General features: G+C 46.0%; 1 protein-coding gene across 1 annotated transcript in view; it reads right to left on the minus strand.

Annotated features, from left to right (window-relative positions):
- Positions 1-1,290, minus strand: part of TEX264 (testis expressed 264, ER-phagy receptor) — a 69,601-nt gene extending 68,311 nt beyond the window's left edge. Inside the window, exon 1 of the mRNA XM_067303577.1 lies at positions 1,185-1,290. The gene's annotated coding sequence lies outside the window, so the exon portion shown is untranslated. The remainder of the gene's footprint in view (positions 1-1,184) is intronic.
- Between the last annotated feature and the right edge of the window lie 17,916 nt (positions 1,291-19,206).

Below are 19,206 nucleotides of genomic sequence, written 5' to 3' on the forward strand. Positions count from 1 at the left end.
CATCCCAGCCTCAGATGACTGAGAATTTGGTACTCAAGACAGGAACAGCCTTGTCCCCTGCTCCCTTCATCCCAGCTGCCACAACACATGAATATCAGCCAGGGCCAATTTCCCCCTCCATCCAAAACCTCAGAGAGATCGGCTGCATCTACCTCCCTCAGGAGATGCTCAAGGTGGCTGGTCTGGGGCACTCACACAAGTGCCCCTGTATGGGGAACTGCATGAGAGCGGAAAAGCATAGGAAATCCCAGTGGCTTCCTCCCAAACACATCTTCATCCTCAGCCAAAAGAGGCAGCAGGCAATGGGGCACTGCCCTGGCCAGCATCACTCCCTGGGCACCCGCAGGGCCACTGCCAGAGCCAGTGTCAGTCCCAAGCCACCACCTACTGTGGGTCAGTACCCTCCTTGACTCCACGGTCCCCAACACTCTGCAACCCCACCAGTGACACCTCTTGATCTGGCTCAGCATGTCCACCCCTCCCCCACAGGGACCCTCCTGCCCAGGGCACTGCGCCTTGGCCAGGACCTGCTGTCTACCAGCCCTGCCACGGGACCACCACAGGATCCTCCATTCCCACCCAGGACGTTCTCCTCCATCACTACTTACCTGCACCAGCATCCCTAGCCATGACCCACTGACCCTCGCCAAGGGATCCCCCAGAGACGGCTGCACCCAAGGCCCCTTCAGAGAGCTCCCAGGTGCCTGTCACCTCCACGGGGCATCCCAAGTGCCTCTGCCCCCCCCCCCGAGAGAATCCCAAGGATGGCTGTACCCCAGTCTCCTTCAAAGGGACCCCAAGTGTTCGCTCCCTCCAAAAGGACTGCAGGTGCCTGCTCCATTCAAAGGGACCCCGGATGTCTGTCCCCTCCCTGAGGGATCCCCGGGGCGGCTGCACCCCAGACCCCTTCAGAGGGCTCCCAGGTGCCTGTCATCCCCACGAGACACCCCGGGGACCCGTGCCCCCCCCGAGGGATTCCCGGTGGCCGCACCAGAGGGCTCTCCCGTGACCCCTTTGGAGGGATTCCGGGTGCTCGCCCTCCCCGAGGACCCTCCGATTCCCGCTCGCGCACCCGGCACTGGGGCGCCCGCCCCCCGAGAGCTCTCCGGTGCCTGCCCGCCCCCCGGAACCCGGCGGCCCGCCCTCCGCGAGGGGTCCCCGGCGCCTCCCCTCGCCCCGCTCACCCGCGCTCGCAGGTCGCGGCTCCAGCAGGCGACGGCTGCGCTCGGGGGCGCGCGCGGCCCGCGGAGGGCGGGGGCGGCAGGGCCACGCACAGGGACGCGCGCGCGCGCCCGCTACCGCGCATGGCCGCGAGAGGAGGGCGGAGCCCGCGCGCGCCAGGGCGCCGGCCCGCGCGCCGGGGCGGGGGGAGGGGTCACCCTGGGTAGTACCAGCGGGAAGGGGGAGGGGAGGCGCGGTGCTTCCGGCGGCTCCCGCCCGGACTGTGAATAGATAGCGGAGGACGCGCCCCCCCTACCCCCCACCGTGGCTTCGCTCTCACCCGTAGAGGGAAGGGGGGGCTTGAAGCGCCCCGCACAGGGGAGCGCCCCCTAGCGAGCGGGCCTGCGACAGCGCCACGTAGCGGGGCGGCGGCGGCGGGGCTGCGGCCGGGGGCCAGGTTTACCCGGCCCTGCCTGGCTCCTCCCTGAGGGGACGGAGCCCGGGGGTATGGAGGCCCGAGGCTTTGGTCGGGCAGGAGTCTCCAGAGGCGGCAGTGCAGTGTGTGTGCGCGTGTGTGTGCGTGTATGTGTGTGTTAAAGCGGGTTAACAAGGCAGCCACTGGCCTCTCACCACTGTTATAACACAGGAGGCCAAGGGCTCATTGTTATACACAAATAAATGGCCATTGCCTCACACAGGACCGTATAACTCCTCCACATCCCTTCCTACTCGCAGCGCTGCCTGTGAGCTTGGGGAGGCCATCAGGATTCCCACTGAGAACAGCCATGTGGGCACATGAATGCCAGGGCCTCTAATGACTTTACGTGGTGAAAAGGCATGTAGTGAAAGGCATTATCAGGTGCCTCCATAGCATTGCACCACTGCTAAGACAGAGCAACTGATTTTAGCAAGGTTTACAGAGTGAGGTAGACCCTTCTCTCCGAGGCAAGAGCTACCCCTGCCCTGGCTGCCTCCCCCTGCTGAGCAGGGTCCTGACACGGCACCTCAGCCCAGCCTTCCCTGGGCCAGAGTCAGCCTGCAAACTCAGAAAGAGGCTCAGAAAACAGCCATCTGGGCTGCCACAGAGCCAGAGGAGTGCTCCCCACCGCTACCTCCAGCCACGTAGCACCTACAGCAGTGCTCCTCTTAGGATCCACCTTGGATAAAAAGCTCGGAAGACAGCCCAAGAACACACAGAAGCAGGAGGCATGCAGGTAGCATGTAAACTATACAGGGATGTCAGCGATCAACTTCTTACTCTCTGTCAACATAGGCATGCAGGCAAAGGCTAGTTTCTTCCATCCTCTGATCATTTGCAGCTGTTTTCATCTGTTCTGCAGCCCACTATTGGCTGGTTCTGCACCCTTTGCTCAGAGCTATCCTTAACACAATGCCTACATATAGATATTCTGAAGAAAGTGCATTCAAAGTAGCTGACTGCCATACAATGTATCCTGAAGTGTAAGAATGTTTAGCAGAGTTATCACAGTATCAAATAGCTTATACTGCAAACTCTTCTCTTTCACTTATAGACCCCTGTTATGAGAATTATTTACATCAACCAACACAGTATGGGCCAGAGGAGTGCATGGAAAGAAGTTAACTTTCTGATCGCTAGATTCAGTATTCAGTCTAGTAAATCCAGACATAGTCTCTTAAAAGATTTGGGCATCCCCATTTATAAGGACTTTTCACTCTTCACAGTGAGCAGTTGATATAACTGAACATGAACGACAAACAATAACTTTACTTCCTCCAGCTTCCCCTTTATTAGGGATGTCACAGCTTGGCAGCTCAGTATTCATCCAGGTTGAATTACTTCAGCAGCTTCAGTCAGTGAGATCCCATCCCTTGAGTTTCAGGCCTAGTAACAGCAAAGACGCCTCCAGTTAATATGCTTCTTCCTTTGAGCACTGGACAAACACAGGTGCCACATTACTACAAGTTCCGTCAGCTGCACATCATAACCCTGACCACAAAGTCTGGTGGATTTGGAGGAGTGGGCAGAGCTGTTCTTCAGTGGCTGGGCCACCTCTGTGAGAATCCCAGAGGTGGTTTTGAGCAGCTGCTAACAGGTTCCCACAGGTCCATGTGCTGGCAGCTGTTGCAATCTGGCAGAAATACCAACATCTCAAGAGACTCAGCTTGGCTTCTCCCTGTCAGACCCAGATCGGGCTTTCCCACTGCACAGCTGGAAGAGAAGACAGCTAGATAACTCAGCAGAGACGGACAGCACTAGGTGACAAGGGAAGAACCAGGAGAGTTGAAAAGAAGTTAGACACTTGTTTCATTTAAGGGTTCGTTGCAGGACTATTTTCAGATGCTCTTGGCTAGTTCTGAGGCATTCTCTAAGCCCGGAGCAGATGTGGGTCACTCTTCTCCAGCAGCCAGGAAGCTGAACTCTTCCTTTTCCATCAGCTAGGCTTTATCACCCAGAGGAAACTACATTAGCTAACTGATAAAACTGCATCTGGAAGATCTGCAAAGCTTTAGCCAGCACAAGAACTAGTCAGTAGGAGCACCATCACCTTCCATGCCCCTCAGTGTCCCAAGCTCTGATGTCCTTGGGAAAGTCATACTATGTCTCACAATCCACTTCTGTCACCGCACAGCAGCCAGCTCACACCTCATCTCACCCTTGGGAGAATTCCCCATCCCACAGTTCCCCAAAAGAGCACGCAGCACCACAAAGCTCTGGTACTCAGGCAGGAACCTCTGCCCTTCCACTTCTCAGGCAACTCTTCAAGTCCCAATTTCTTTTCAAGGAATGGGACCAAACACAGTATCCTAAAGAAACACTCACTTTTCCCCACCTCCCCATTCTTCTTCCAGAGAGCCATACCAGAAGGGCCCAGCTATAATAACCATCCTCCCTTTCCTCCTCCTGTATAAGAGCAACCTTCACACCTTCCTCTTTATAACTTCCTCTTTACACCAAGCTTTCTCCAGCTCTTTCTACCCTCTCTGCAGGGGAAATTTGCTCTCTGATGGCACAACCAATAAATCACTCACCTGAGGTTCCTCCAGATGCAGCAACAAGAATTAATGGAGTTTGCTTCTTCACATTAACCCTCTCTTGCTACGATTTCATACAGCTCACTACATCTCATTTCTTCTGGGATAGGTTCTTCTCTGTTTCCAGAGGTCATTCTAGGCACTGCTTTGAGGAGTGTTAATGCACTGGCATAAAGCAGGAAAGTGCACTTAAAAACAGTAATTTGAAATATTATAATAATTTGCCTTTTTTCCATCAGTTTCCTAGTAAGGATCTTGAGGCTTTCTGTAAACTGGAATTGGTTATATCTCAGAGGCCCTCCTTGTACTTGACTTTATAGCTTTTTTGCAGCTAGAAGAAAATATTACAGCTTAGTTACATGTCTTGCCTGGAGCTATGCAGTAAAACACTGTCAGAAAGAGGAACAGAACCCAAGAGTCTTTTAACTACCTGTTCTGGCCATTAGATAGTCCTCTTTCTCTCCAGCCTTAAAGCTTTTTAGCCCAGTATACATTCACTACTTAACACGTTTTCCAACTACAGCAGCAAATGCTGAGATTTTGGATCATACTTAATGACTTCATGTCTTTCCTCTGAAACAGGCAGTACATTGAATAAAGAAAAGAAGCAGAAGGACTTCAGATCTGTGCTCTTCAGTAATCTTCACGCCATTCAGTGCTTGCTCAGCCTTGTCTCATGCCCACCATTGCTACAAGCATGACAGACAGTGTCACCTTTTTTTCCCAGCCAGGCCAGTTCCCCAGCTCAGGTCCTAGGCGTTCAGACCCAGGAGCGACCAAGGGTTACTGAAGACATTTGGCCTCAGCAGGTTTGTCTGGGCTCTATTTGGTCCCAGGCATCTCTGGTGGGGTGACTCACCCACCTTCAGCCCATTCTCATTTAAATTCTCTCTCTCCAGGAGACAAAAATGGAAGTGAGTTGTGAGCAGCAGCATATGCAGGTGAGCCATCATACGGAGGGACTCCAGATTCATCTCAGCAGCAGCAGAGACACAGTGCACAGGCCCGATGAGGCAGTCGCTGTACTCAGCTCCACATCATCTCAGCATGGCACGTGGGCCCTGTGCTGGGGAACTCATCCCCTGCCTGCATTCAGGCACAGGGTGTGACCCAGCACACTGGATTTCCAACTCTGCTCTCACCTGCTGGACTCTCCATCTCCTGCTCTCATGATCCAGCAAGGTGTGCAGTTGCCAATCCATCCCTCAGTTGTCCTGGGTACCTGTGAGGAAAAGTGAGCTGAGCTTTGTGAAGTTCACTTTAGATGCAACATAAGCAAAGAGATGTGGAGAGGATGTTTATTGCCTTGGGAACATGGCAAAACACAAACAACTCCGACTAACTTTGCATGGAAATACCCTCCCTCGAGAGGAAGGCAAAAGGCCAAAACAGAGTGCACAGCTCGAGGGAATTTCCATCACCACAGAAGCACTGGGACTCCACCCTGAAGTCCTTCCTGACTTCTTTTAGCAAGGTGACTCAACATTAGCACTGATAAACTGAGACCAGCACTTGGTCACCTTCAAACAACTGGAGACTGGCAGTCATGAAACTCATTGGAAGGAAGGCAACCCAGATCCATGGAAAATATTCATCTGGTGGGAGGGAGGCCGTCTACAAAGAGGCAGAACAAGAGTCCACCCAGGCCAGGTGCTGTTTCTCCAAGAGGCCCAAAGCAACATTCCTCAGAGCAAGCCACAAAACTGAACAGCGCAGTATCACTGCAGCATTAAGGCCAGGTTCATCATACCTCCTGAACACTACCCTGGTATTTTGTCCTGTTCTGTGCACAGGATGTAGTAGGCAGGAAGGCTGAGCACACCAGGAAAAATATAAATCACTGGGTATATTTTGAGCTCTGCTGGTTGCAGCGGTCAGTGCCAGTCTGAGCTGCTGCACAGACTGCTCCAGTCAGCCAGGGGTGTTCTGTGGCCAGATGGGGTGAGGAAGAAGCGTAATACCCTCTGCATATCATATATTCCAGAAAGCATAATGTTGTAGTGCAAGGAAAGGAGAAAATGGGGAAGGCCTTTTGTAGGACTATTCCCTGAACTACAAAGTCTACCCCATTAGGCAGATGTCACTTCCTGGGAACTGTGCAGCCCAGTTCACAACCCACACGGCATAGTGTCTGAGGAGCTCCTCCTGAGGCCCAGCCGCTCATCTATGCTGGTTAGACCCACTTAGAAACTTTCTCTTTATTTACAGCCTGCCCAATGAATCCCACACCAGAAACTGGAGAAATCCTCTCCAATACTCACAAGGGGCAAGGGGTAAGACCAGGCTGCAGCTCAAAATGTATCTAAACCAGATTTCAGCCTTTGGTCTCCTGAAGTGCAGGGTTAGGGTTACTGGTAGAGTCAGGTTGCTTAGGGTCTTCAGAGTGGGACGTCCTCTGGAGAGCAGCCCCAAAGGCTACGCAGGCCTACCCCTTAGCATAGGCCAACGTTTAGACTTTCTCATCACCCACCATCTGCAGCATAAACTTTTAAACCTTTTGTTTTGTTAATATTTGCCACTGTAGAGCTTCTTGTGCTGATATATAATTTTTCTAAGATACTATTCATTTGTTGAAATGAAGCTGCTGTTGATGGGAAAACCTTGACAGAAAATCAGGATGGGCTCACTGTCTTGCCAAATGCACATACCCTGATATCCTGTGATAGCCATGTGTGTGGAAGCCAAGCAGAGCACTGGCATGATAAAGGAAGGAAATATCTCTCCCAAAGAACAGAGAATAAGAAAAGAAGCCATCTGTCAAAACTGGCCAGGGGCTGCCAGACTCGGGGGCTGCAAGCTTGGGCATCAGTCACAGATGTGAGGTACCAGACTGCTTAATATTTCTTATGTGCTTGTGATACTTGTACAGCACAGGTGTTCATGTAGCCATGATCTCCAGTGTCCTCACCTTTGTCCTCACAGCCATCTAGTTCCCAAAACTGGATTGCCTTCTCCGAACACCCTGGGCTTTGCAGGGACACAGGGACAAACTCTGCCCTCAGTGGCAGTGTTTACAAGACACCGCTTGCTCTTGGCTGCACTAATTATCCTGGAGGCCCAGGCTCTTCCTCTGCCCAGACATCATTTCCCTGGGGTCATTTCATGCTGTTTCTGCTGCTGCTGTGAGCTGAGAGCCTGGCAGCATATCAGTGCTTCACTTTTTAGTGCCTCCTCTAACAAAAAAGAGGAAATACACCAAAGGATTAACTATTGATCATTTGTTTTACTCTTACGTTTAAATCCATTTCCCACCACTTTCTTCTATGTTTCTTTCTCTTGACAGAAATTCAAAATTCATAGTGTTACAGAGTAAGAAGAGAAAAGGCATTCACATTTGTTCAGACAAACTTAATAGCCTTAAGAAATATGAAAGTTAGTCTTATGGTTAACTGTCTATTTAGGCCACAAGTGTTAAATAGCAAAACATTTTTCTCTTGGCTCTATTAGCAAAAATGGTCTTGTAATTAAATGCAGTTTTTAACTTTTAACTCAACCTTCCCCACCTTCCACCTTCTGAAATGAGAAGAGGAAAGTTTAGGTTCTTGCCTGTCAAAAGATTTCTTCCCTAAGGAGCTGAAGAAGTGCATGAACTTGGGCAGCCAGGCTATAATGTGAAGCATCAGAGCCCAGCCTGAGCACCGCAGGAAATTCGGCTTTGTCAGAGCCATCAAGCCACCTCCAGAAGATGATGTGTTCTGCTATGTTCAGCGCTGCAGCACATTTACTGACCAAATGCTGACAGGCAAACAGCAGCCAGGCACACTTCCAAGATTTACTACCAAATCCAGTGAGCGCTTAGATCCAAGTCACTGAACCATGCAAACCTTGACAGAGTAGAATCTCAAAACTCAAGTCACCAAACCAACAGAACAAAGTACAGGGACCAATAAAACAGTGAGTAATGCCTATACTGTGTCTTGAGGAGTATAAACTTACAGCAGCAGGATTAGGAGGAATTTCCAGTTTAGAGACCAGTCCTTTTTGGTCCAATGCATTGCATCTGATGATTTTTCAATAAATTTACCAAATGCTACCTTTAAAATAAACAGGCTCCTTGCTACAGTAAGTAGCTTTTCCAGGCATTTACTTTGGACAGGTGGAAGTCAGAAGAAGGGTTCTAACACACTTTTATTTATAACTAGTGTGTACCCATCTTTTCCTGTGTTTATATTGACTTCACTGTGGTGAGTTTTACTATGTATAAATACTTCAAGGGGAAAAATCTTATCCCATTGCAGCTTTCATTTTCTGGGATAAATAAACCAAGAAAAAACTGCTTTCATACAAACATTCCCCTTCTCTACACCTATTCCATTTGACTTAATATTTTAGAATAGGGATGTGTAGAATTAGACAAATTACTCTAGATGTTTTGCTAGGCCCTTACTTATCTCATGGGAAATTTCCATGGATATTACAAGAAAACTTACCTGAAGTTATTGAAAACAGGCTTTTGCAGGTTCTAGCCTATGATCTCCTCCTTTTGCTATCAGAGCACCAGAGAACATACTAGAATTTCAGACCTGTGATTGTCAGCTATTTAGTGAGATACTAGGATTTTTTTTTTTTTGTTTAGAAAATTGTGATGAAGCTTTCATCTCTCCCTTTTAGATATCACATCACCCTCAGTAGCTACTGTGACAGTGATCAGCAGTCATGCAGACTCTCCTCTCCAAGTTTAGTAATCAAACTTGTACATTGCTTTGATTTTTGTGAACAAAAGATCACTTACAAGTTTGGAGGGAAGCATTATTCAGCTTTGAACTCCACTGAAAATTATTTTAAACAGTTTAAAGCGCCACTCGTTTGGAACTACGTGTAGAATTTTGACTCATGAGCAAGCAGAACTGTTGTAATTGCTTCCAAAGATGCCAAGCGGGAGTCAGTGCTCAGAAAGGATCTCTTGTCTGAAGCAGGGTCCTGCTCCCCTAAAACTGATAATGAAACTTCCAGGAGATGTTTGTGCCTAATCCAAAGAGGAATATCTCTTTTTACCTGCACTGCTAATATTGGTACCTCCTTACTGTAACTTATCACACAGCCACATGAAGAATGGTTTATGCACATCTTTTACTTCTGAGAATGTATTTTGTAGGGCCATTTGCCATTTGAAATAGTGTCTTAATTTCTTCTCTTTCGGCATGCTTTGAACTTTCACTGTTTAGTGGCTACTCTAAACTTCCTTCTTCATCCTCAGGATCATCTTATATTGTCTTTGAGCTACAAAAGAATACTCATATACAAACTAGGTCTTTTCTGTCCTTTTTAACCTTCTTTACTTGTATATGAAGTTTAGATTAAGTTCAGATTTTTTCTTTCTGAAAACTTGAAATATTTCACCCAGAGTGTTTTTCCTTTTTTGTCTACACAGAAACAAGAAAAGCATGAACATGCTACATTCTGTCTTTCTAGGTTTGAAAACAGCGCTCACAAAAAGTGCTGGTTTTAATGTGGTCATGTCAACAAATTTACTCTCTAAAGTGAGTGACACTTTAGACTGGTACCCAGCATTTTTCTATGCTCTGCTGCTCTACAGCTCTACTGGCTGCTGTGGAATAAAGAATACTGTGTGAGAAACCCTTGCATTGAAACAGAACAGCCATGACTAATAGAAATCACACTGCCCTCCCTTCTTGGGTCAGTTAGGCTGAATCTCAATGCCTTCATTTCAAGGGGGTAAAAGCACACACAGTTTCTCTGGCTCACTCTTAAGCAACAGCCACTTGATTAGGAGTTTGAACTCCTCTGGACTCAGAAAGCGGATGTGGGTCCCAGCTCAGGACCTCCATACAAGACATCTGCATTCTTCAGGGATGAGATCAGCAAAAACAGTGAGAGTAGAAAAAGCTACTTTCCATCCTGCTGCATGAAATGGGACCAGAATCAACTTAATGAGTTCTAGGTAGAAAATGGATGTAGGTTATGGTTCTACTTTGACTCCCATTACAGCCAAAAAGGCACTTCCAGACCACAGTTAGGCACCTATTTTAGACTAAGGTGAGCCATGCCTCAATTTCCTCTCTGCCTTTACTATACTAGGAACCTAGACAAATAACTCAAGCATAGATATCTACGGAAAATGTAGAGAATTACACCCATTTTTGGGACTGCTAGAAAAAAATCTACCTGTGGTGTAGATCACTGCTCAGAACTGTTGGGTAATTTTGCAGTCTCAGTAGACAAAGCTGGAAGGAAGTAAGGACTGAAAGGCAGCCTAGAAAAAAAGACAGAGGAGCAGTAGTGGACTAATGTGTCACAGATTGTCACAAGTATTTTGTGACTCTTGGATGCAAAAAGCCTAAGCTTGAGGAGCCAATCACAAAGAAAGCATGTCAATTGCAAAACCAGGTTTCCTGCTAAAAGTTGGCAGCTTTTCTGACCAGGATATCTTGCAGAGACTGCTGTTCTCATCTGCAAAGTTACAAACTGAGTTGAGGGGCATTTCCAAATAGCAAAAGTATATTTTGGCTCAATGTTGAACATTTTGTCTTGGCTTTTTCAGGTAAATCAATTTCTCAAGATATTGGAAGCTTATGAGGCTGCTCTGAGATTTAACTGGTCCTTGCTGCCATTAAGGGCTCGGTCTCAACTCAAATTTTTGGTATAGAATAAAAAAGTGAAAATCCCCAGGGGCTCCCTCAAGCTTTCCTGCAAAACCTCGGGATTAAATTTTGATGAGCTCTGGCTTGCTTGGGTCAGAATTGCTCCTGGGAAGGGACTGCAGATGAGTGCTTACATCAGCAGGTCCAATGGGGAGAAGATGACTTCCTCAGAGCCTGTGAAACGACAACCCACTATTTCTAGGGACAATTATAGGGACATTCTGTACTTACAGATGACCAACGTGAGCCTTGAGGATGCTGCTGAATATTACTGCACAGGGAACACAGTGCACAGAAGCCAGTGTGAGCTCAGTCAAAAATTGCAAACAGTGGCTTTGACCTAGACCACAATACTCCTAAAAGCAGAGTGTGGCCCTTCAGTATTCTGGACAGCACAGCATGTAAGAAAGAATTCATCAGACTTCACCTTAGGGACCTAATACACACAGCCACATCTGAGCTAGCCTTACAGAGTCCCTATAAAGTCAGCAGAGAGCAGGAGGGCCTTCTTCCCTGGGATGCAGGCTTATTAAGCATATTGAAATGACAGAGGTTCATGGTGGTAGTGGTTGACTCAGAGCCATTCACAATACATGAGACATCGTTTGCTCTCCCTTCCCCAAACACATCCTCTGCATTTATCTCCATTTACTCCAATATCAACAAAAGTCCTATTTTTTAACTTTTGTGGCCCAGTGACATATATTCCACAGAGGCTTGTGGCAAAACTTAGATTCCTAAAAGCAAGGCTTTTCCCCATGTAACTACAAAACACCTTTGCTCCTTTCATAGGAAAGGAGAAGTCTTACACCTCTTCAGTATTTGCTCCTGTATCTTTTGCCTCTTGTCAAAAAACATATTTAAAAAAGAGAATGTAAAAGGGTCACATTAAGTCTGGCACTGGAAAAAGATACTTCTCTTTATTAATACAGCCCTCTCCTGAATTCCTGAAGCTGGAATATTCTTCCCGAAGGCTCAGCTCAGGATAAAATCCTGAGTTTATGCCTTGATTTTTCTTAGGAAGGTTTTTGTGCAACTCTGCATCAGTGTGAGCTGAGTTGCCTGGAAGAAAGGTTTCTGTTGATTCAAGTGATCATTTTTAAACTCTTCTCAAATTGAACAGTCTAGGAATGCTCTTTATACAATCCCCACATTTCAATATGCACAGTTTTAGAGGAAAACTTCCAGAAATTGCCATTCCCTGAGTTGCAAAAGCTTTGAATTCACAAATATTTTAGCATGTCAGGAACAGCTCTCTGTGAAATCTGAGTGTTATTTCCATGGAATAAGTGCGCAGTCTGATTTGGGTCAGTCACCACTGCACAAGCCCCACAATTTATCATTAATTCAAACCATCAGCGTGAAGCTGATGCTGCTCCATCTACTGAGGTGGAGGAAAGACTTCAGAATTCTAGCATTAGTACCTTGGTGAAATACGAACAGGATTTGGGGGACTGACTGGAGCTGAGTAGAGAGATTCTGTTTCATATGACATTTGGTAATACCTTCTCACTCAGTCTTAGCCAAGTAACAATCTGTCTTCCTTGGGTAGAAAGCAACACACTGAGATCAGAATCGCAACAAAGGCAGTGTGTGCTTCAGGGTCTCATCAGAATTTAAAATGAAGTCATCTGCCATAAGGACTATCTTCATGACTGGAGAAATAGAACATGAGATGCTCAGCAAGAAGACAGACTGCCTTGACTTTTCAACTTTGTCACCTACCTGCTGTGAAATTGGCCAAAAGGTAAGTGTGGTGGAAACCAGTTCATAGATATGCAACCTGGTCACCACATTTTCTTATCTGCCTTTTACAAAGCCCAACCAATTAATGTGGGTGATTTGCATGAGCTGGGTCTGAGCCATGTTTTTGAAGGTACAAGGACTGTGTAAAAACAGCTCTAGTATAAAGCAGAAAAAGACCTCTGTGGTAAATTGAACTCAGCAATATCACCAGGAGTTTCTGATTCATAGCCCCTTTCTGCCCAGCTGTATACTCAATACACATACCTGCAAAACTAGCACGATTCAGCCCACTTGGAGCTTTGCCATAGGCAGCTGGACAGAAGAAGGCTGATGTAGCTGTAAAGCAACATCTAGTGAAGAAATTACCCTTTTTCCTTTCCTATTTCCTTATAATTAAGGCACACTTTGTAACATTGCTACTAGACAAGGCAGGAAGGCTACCAATGAGTTGCACCAGGAGACAAGGCAAATTGGATCAGGTTCTTATTCCACTTATGCCTGTTGTGTGTTTGAGTAATACGAAATAGTTAAAACCATCTGAACAGCCTAACCAGTCTTGAGTCAACCTCAAACCAGTTTAACCTAGCCTTTTCCCTTTTCTGCTTCTGTTACCTGGCAAGTATCCCAGATAAATGGGCTACTTGCATTGCTCAGACACAAAGGAGGGCGTTCTGTCTCCAGCTGATAACAGGAAGGTGTTGCACACAGTATAGTTTTGCAGTCTCTCGGTTCAACAGAGGGAGGCATTGCTACATCAGTCAGAAACTTCAAGGCCCTACAGTCAAAATGTTCCACCTTTGAACAGCTTCTCAGCCCCACTGTTCCCAGTCTGTTCCAGCACACTGTGTATTGTGGCTTCTCATTGCACAGGGAAACACCACCCAAGACATGTACTTAAAGCAAAAAAATTTAAGCACTTTCAGGCTAGTGTCCACCTCCTGCAAGTCAGGTTTAACCTCTTCTTCTTTTGGTGGGCCACCCAGACAGCTTACCAGCTCCCAAGTGGGTGTCTCTGCTGGTTGAGCAAGTTCAATGGTGAGCTGACAGCTCCCTCCTGTGTTAGAAAGCACTAAAAGCATTCTAAACGTTGTCCTCCAAGTGTCACTTGGAGCAAGGAATTTGAATAATAGGGAGAATATTTTTCATTTTCTCTCATTTTTTGCATATAGGAGAGGGGGGTTTCCAGTGCAGTTTTTTGGTGCTACAGAAATGGACAGGAATCCCTCACCCAGGTGCACAGAGTGCTACTAAGGCTTCAGTTCTCATCTTGTTGCACTGAAGACAATTTGGGTGAGCTTTACAGCCAGCAGCAGGGCATGGCCAGTGCTTCCTCCCCCTTTCCAGCTGTATAAGCATATACCAGGAGTCCTGCTCTTCTTCTTTAGCAATTTGGCTTTTTCAGAGCATAACAGCACACCACAGGAAGGAAGTAGAGCAGAAGCACTATCAACACGCTCAGTGTGTCAGAGAAGAGCATTCAGACAACAGTGGTAGGTCTCTCTCGGTTGCTCAGGTGCAGCATATTTCAGGCTCATGGGGCATCCTTTCCTCCTTCCCTTCCATATGTTAGAAAAATAGTGATTTTCCTGAGCATTTAATGGCAGGCTGAAGTCACATGAAAATTTCGTCCCAGTAGAATATTATTTCTCATATTTTCCTCTGCTGGCCACACAGCTTCGAACATAAGCTGAGTGTTATCCATGCTATATGTTTGTTCCTTGTGCAAAGTTTATGTCTGGAATGGGGTGAATAATCTACGGGCTTTTTTACTGGTCCTTGAAACAAAATCAGAATTTTTTGGCTGTGGGACTTAACTGAAAATCGGATTTTGAAATACTAGTAAAATGGGGGAGAAATTAAATTCTTTCAGGATCAAAGTGCCTCAATGTATTCTGTTCAATTTACCCTCTAAAAATAAAGGAAGAAAGGTTTTATTTCACTTTCTCACAATGTAACTCTTCTTAGAGCTCTTCCAAATGTTTCTAAATGCCAAAAATTGGAAGAGAACAATCAGATTATCTTATTCCAAACTGCACAAAAAAAGTTAATATTAAATACCTGATTGTACAATTGAAACCGTCTACTCTCTTTATTCTAATGTTTTCTAAAGCATTAAAAAATCTGTACAGTAGGGCTATTGCTGCATCCTACTAAACATAGCAGCTCTATCTGATTTTTATGTCTGTTCTGCTCCATTTAAAAACTCAGAGTTCCTGGTAAATTGGGTCTATGAGCATGAACTGAATGTCACTGGTCTCATTCACCACCTGCTAGTCAAGTTGTAGATTTTTCTGGTAGGGTTTTTAATTCAATGAATTCTTTCTGCACACACCATAAGGTTAACTTCCTCGCTTTCACTGCATGTTCTTGCCCTGCCAGCCATTGTGTACTTAGAGCCAGCAGAATGTCATGTACAGGCTTTAGCAAAGATGAATGTGTGAAAGAAGTAGAATAATTGTGAACTGAGATTGAAAGCAGCTTTCATCTGAGGTATGAGTCAAGAGGATTGTACAGAAAAGTAAATGACTTGCAACAAGAAGAAAATGATAGTGAAATATAGAAAAGGTTTTCAGAATTGCTTTGGGAGCTGTTTGTGCCCTATTTGCAAGGGGAAGGAGGGTCAGTCATATTAGGATTAAGAGATAGGTTGTGAAACTCATTGCTATTAGAAGCTGTCATGCCCAAGAACCAGTTAGGGTCTCTAAGAGCTACAGACATCTGGATAAACAAGGAGGATGTCTTTGGCCATTCTCAGGTAGGGATGCAAGCTAAGCTTTCTGATTCAGGTAATAAACCACATTCACATGAGGCGGCCAAAAAGATTCCATACTTGGACAGGGGAATACAGAACACCAAGGTGTCCGGTAACTTCTGCTGTAGGATCTGTATGAGCGGTTGCTGCATCTGGGTAGGCATGAGAAAAGTCTCAAGATCCAGGCTGTTCTTGGAAGGCCTATGTTCCTCTGAACCTCAAAAGTTTCTATACCAGGGTTTCTCACAGTGGGAATATAAAGCTGCTTCCTCCTTCAGAAGTCCTACAACAGAGCTGGCTGCTCCTTGGGTCAGGCAAGTCTGACCAGTACAATCTAGGAGCTGCCTATGCCACAACCAAACCTGTTCCAATGTCCTACACTTTAATCATGTTGAGCTGGGACTCATAGGCTTCATTTGTCCAAGCATGGCTAAAGGCCCCATGTTGGGCAGCAGGCTAGCAGCTTTCTGGAGCTTCTGCTCCTCCTCTGCAAATCGGGGGCTTTTGATATTCCTTCTCTCTGGGGAAGGATGGTCCCTTGTTCTGTGAAAATCCACTGTCCAGAGCACCAGAGTTCTCCCCCTCGTTAGGGCTATTATGATAACATTACTAATCAGCACAGTGCCCAAAGATCTGCCTGCAAGCTGCACTCCTTGGAGAGATGTAACTGGGTTAATTGCTACAGTCAGTCAAAGGGAAGCAGGATGCTAAAGGACTGGCCTTCGAGGTGGCCACTTCCTTTAGGACTTCACACAAGTGCCTTGCCCTTCAGGTTCCTTTATCTATGAGATGGGACGCAGAAGCTGAATTTGTTAAAGCTGGCACTTGGTCTAAATGCTGCATAGACTGCAGGGAGAGGACAGACAGATGTCCTAAATGCAAGAAATACCTCTCTTCTTGGTTTGGACTCTGTTCCTTTTACATATTTTATACTGGCACCAGCAGGAGAGTTCCCGTTTGCTTAACTGGGCCATGTATGAGGAACTTTGGGAAGACACTTAAAATGATTGGAGCGGCTTAACCTGCTAATTTTCATTCATTATGAATCCAGACTGTTTATTCCCATCAGCCTGAGTTCAGATAAAAGCTATTGACTTTAGGAGGAGCTGGACATCCAGATCTGCTTGGAAACTTTTTTTTTTTTTTTTAATTTTTAAACATACCAACACATTTTTGCATGGGTAGATACAGACGCGTCACACTGGTAAAATTACAGCAGTTCTGAAGCAATAATAAAATTGGTAACCTTTTATGTTGAGTAAGCATGCCTGGAAACTGGGATGGTTATCCAGAAAAAACCATACAAGAACAACTATAAAACAGTTGAATAAAAGAAAACATTTGAGCACAGTAAGTTATGGAAGGACTTTTGCTAAATAATGTCATGCTGTGGTATTAGAAGCCCTCCTAGATTCCTGGCTCAGGAACTATGCTTTCTCTTCAATCAGGTGAGTATAACTTGATTAAAAACATAATCCATACTGTGCTCCCTAAGAAAAATTCCTGATCAGCTAAAGCGTCTTGTTATTTCCACTGATTTTTTTAAATTTGTTTCTTGTAGCTGTAAATGCACTTGAGAGACTGCCTAACTTAAGTGGAAGTGATTGCAAAAGCTATACTGCAAAAAATATTCTGGAATGTTTCAGCTGTTCCCAAAAATCAGGTAAGAAACACTTTTTTCCCTGTATAGACTCTTATCTTGGAGAAAAATAAATTAGAAAATAAATAAAACTTGCATTTGTGAGCAACTAATTAATTCAGAATAAGTTGCTTTTCTATGCATGTGGTATGGGAAGAGCTGCAGTCCTCTACTGCCTTCTCATCCTTGAAGCTGATATCTAGTGAAGTCCTGGCCATAATATAAAAGTCAGGATGAAGACTTTGTTTCAAACCATCCTTGCCATGACATAGATACAAGAGAAAGATTAGAGAACATGGCAGGACAGCTCTACAGACACCTTTGAAAGGTGCGATTTAGAGAGAGGGAGTTAGATCAAGGATCTTCCTAGCTAGTAGTAAAGCTTTTTGGTTGCCACATTTGTTGAAGTGAAAGCTCCTGATATATTAAAAGATGATATATTTGCCAAATAGGAAAAAGCAGGTCTACACTTGTCAAGCTCCTGAAGCATGTCAATTAACATAAAGCCCACTTTAAAAGTGCTGACCTGACCTGGGGCCACAGACCCATCCAAATCCAAAGAGCACTCTGCCTTGGACAAAGAAATATTACTCTAGGAAAAGGAATACACATAATGTGATGAAAATACCTGACAGGGTTTTGTAAACCAGACCTGGAATAAAGGCCAAACTTCATATTAGAGCAGAAAAGAGCAGTAGATCACAACATCTATCAGAGAGCGAGGATAACAGAAAAGATGAAAACAACATGCAAACTAGAAATATCTGATTCATGGCTAGAGCCCCATCAAGCTAGTGCCCAAGCCACAGACTATTTCTCTGCTGACTTCAGACAAATGAATTTCAGTCTCAGTATTTTATAACATTAGAGATGGAGAGGTATCAGTTATCCTAAGAAGATACCATCGCATGGAACAAGCTATCATAGGGTCTCAATGATGATACATATCTGTGCGACTGTTATTCAAGAATCAATCACAGGCTGTATGCATTAAAACTATTTATTAGTCTGTATCAAATGTTTCTTACCGTTTAACTTCACTAAAAAACAAAAACCAGCTTCATTGGATTGGAACACTTCATACAAAGAGCTAGTTCTAGAGACATTTTTATTGGCAGGGGATTAAGCAGTTCCTTTGTGTACAGATACCAGATAGTAGTCCATAAAAAGGCCAGTCTGAAGTTAGCTGGCAATGCAATTACAGTCAAATCAAGAGAGAATGGGGATGGGAAGAGGTCCCCATTGACAGGATCACATACAAGGATCAGCATAGCACCCACAGTTTCCCTTAAGGGAGCCCTGATTAAATAGGCTAAATGTAAACTCCAGCCAAAGACCATGTTGCCTGTCACACAAAGGAACTTTATGTTGATAATCTGATTACTAAATGTCATCAAACTCCTCCATACATCTGATAGCCTGCACTTGAATTTCCTCTTCAGCCAGGCAGATGAAGAGGTCCAAGCCCTTAAGGCTGTCTCCTTATGTTCAGAAGGAACTGTCTGTGTTTCAGTTTGTGCCCATTGCCTCGCGTCCTGTCGCTGGGCACCACTGAAAAGAGTCTGGCTCCATCCTCTTGACACCCTCCCTTAAGATATTTGTACACATATTAATAAGATCTCCTCTCAGCCTTCTCTTCTCCAGGCTAAACAGGCCCAGCTCTCTCAGCCTTTCCTCATAAGAGAGATGCTCCAGTCCCCTAATCATCTTTGTAGCCCTTGGCTGCACTTGCTGCAGTAGTGCCACATCCCTCTTGTCCTGGGGAGCCCAGAACTGGACACAGTACTCCAGATGTGGCCTCAGCAGGGCTGAGGAGAGGGGGAGGATCGCCTCCCTCCACCTGCTGGCAACACTCTTCCTCATGCACCCCGGCATACCATTGGCCTTCTTGGCCACAAGGGCGCATTGCTGCCTCATGCTTAACTCCGTGTCCGCCAGCACTCCCAGGTCCTTCTCCGCAGAGCTGCTTTCCAGCAGCTCAACCCCCAACCTGTACTGGGGCATGGGGTTATTCCTCCCTAGGTGCAGGACTCTGCGCTTGCCTTTGTTGATGCAGTTCCTCTCCGCCCAGCTCTCCAGCCTGTCCAGGTCTCCCTAAATGGCAGCACAGCCCTCTGGTGTATTGGCCACTCCTCGCAGTTTGGGATCATCAGCAAACTTGCTGAGGGTGCACTCTGTCCCTTCACCCAGGTCATTGATGAAGAAGTTGAACAAGACTCGACCCAGTACTGACCCCTGGGGGACACTGCTAGCTACAGGCCTCCAACTAGACTCTGCGCCACTGATCACAA

Source organism: Apteryx mantelli, chromosome 12, assembly GCF_036417845.1.
Source record: "Apteryx mantelli isolate bAptMan1 chromosome 12, bAptMan1.hap1, whole genome shotgun sequence".
Lineage (NCBI taxonomy): Eukaryota > Metazoa > Chordata > Aves > Apterygiformes > Apterygidae > Apteryx > Apteryx mantelli.